At 34.7% G+C, this 1389-nt stretch overlaps 1 long non-coding RNA gene across 1 annotated transcript; it reads right to left on the reverse strand.

The window, feature by feature from the left end:
• Positions 1–789: 789 nt before the first annotated feature.
• Positions 790–1281, reverse strand: LOC109592987 (uncharacterized). Its single transcript, XR_002190674.1, has 3 exons — positions 1240–1281; positions 869–952; positions 790–814 (listed from the first exon to the last, which is right to left on the reverse strand). It is a non-coding gene; the product is annotated as an uncharacterized LOC109592987 (long non-coding RNA).
• Positions 1282–1389: the final 108 nt, after the last annotated feature.

Here is a 1389-nt window from a genome sequence, read left to right on the forward strand (position 1 = left end):
AAATTGTGTAAGGCCTGGTCGTCCCCTCAGATCAATGCAGTGCTCAATTTCTAGTCGCAATGGCTTGAGGAGAGACTTGGATACTGAAACAGCATAAACAGCACTCACTAGTACTGTATTCTTTGGAAACACAAACTCTCCTCCTACAAGAGCGACCACTGCTACCTCAACTGTATTGGTAGGTGATAAGGTATCTTCTTGTACTCCAATCCTTAGACCATATTTCTCCCAATTCATCAGTTGAGGTTTGTCTCCTTGAACTAGAAACAGCTTCTTCTCTGCTACCTGTACATCACTCAGACAGTCCAATTTATCTGTCAATTATACAAAATACATACAGTGAGTACACATGCACACAACTGTATAATATATACACTCAGTCAGTCACACAATAATACTCTTACCCATTGAAGGGATCAGGTAATTAAATTGTAGTCCAATGGAACTAGTCTCTTTGATAGGTTGCTTGAGGACCCTCTCTTGTCTTTCCTTCACTAGTTTGGCTATGTACAACTCCTTTTCTTTAAGGTCTATAAATTAATAAAATATTAATAATTATTATTGATTGATCATGATACACTAACCAGTAATGATCTGTTTCTCATTCGATGTCAGTTTGGCTATAACTTTGTCTTTCTCAGAAATGTCAATTTTAAGACTTTGATTCTCGTCTACACAATAAACATATTCTCTCATCTAATACATGCTGTGTGTATAGTTAACTAACCAATAATGATCTGTTTCTCCTTGAGATATTGTTCCTCCTTCTCTTCCAATAGTTCAGCAACTTTGAGTTTAAGTTTCTCATAATCTTCTACATTAATAGAATTTTCTCTTGTCAAATATTTTGTACTGATGATACACTAACCAGTAATAATCTGTTTCTTCTCCTCTACTTGTGTCTTCTCTTCCAATATTTCAGCAACTTTGACTTTAAGCTTCTCAGAATATTCTGTTATTAATAAAAATAAAAAAGATAGAAAACAAAATGATATTTATTGCATAAACAAATTTGGACTGCATGTACAGTAGCCCATAAATACATGTACTATGATTATTACTAATGATACCATATATGGTAAGCAGAGCCCACTCTACATCAATCCCATTATTTCTAATGCATGGACAATTTGACCTATATTGAGTACAGGATACTATTTCCATACTCAACATTGTCTAATCCACTAGTATTATAATGTAAACAATGTACACATAAACAACAGTACAACACAATAGTACCTAATTCAAGACTTGATTTATCCTTTTCTGCTTGCACAAGGAGAGTGGTAGCATCATCAAGTTGCTGACTAAGTGTTGCCTTTTCTTGAAGAAGCTGTTGCTGCTCTTTGTCTCGATCTTGCTGTATCTGCTCTTTCTCTTTTATTTCTC

Source organism: Amphimedon queenslandica, unplaced genomic scaffold (assembly GCF_000090795.2).
Source record: "Amphimedon queenslandica unplaced genomic scaffold, v1.1 AMPQUscaffold_3273_Cont24729, whole genome shotgun sequence".
NCBI lineage: Eukaryota > Metazoa > Porifera > Demospongiae > Haplosclerida > Niphatidae > Amphimedon > Amphimedon queenslandica.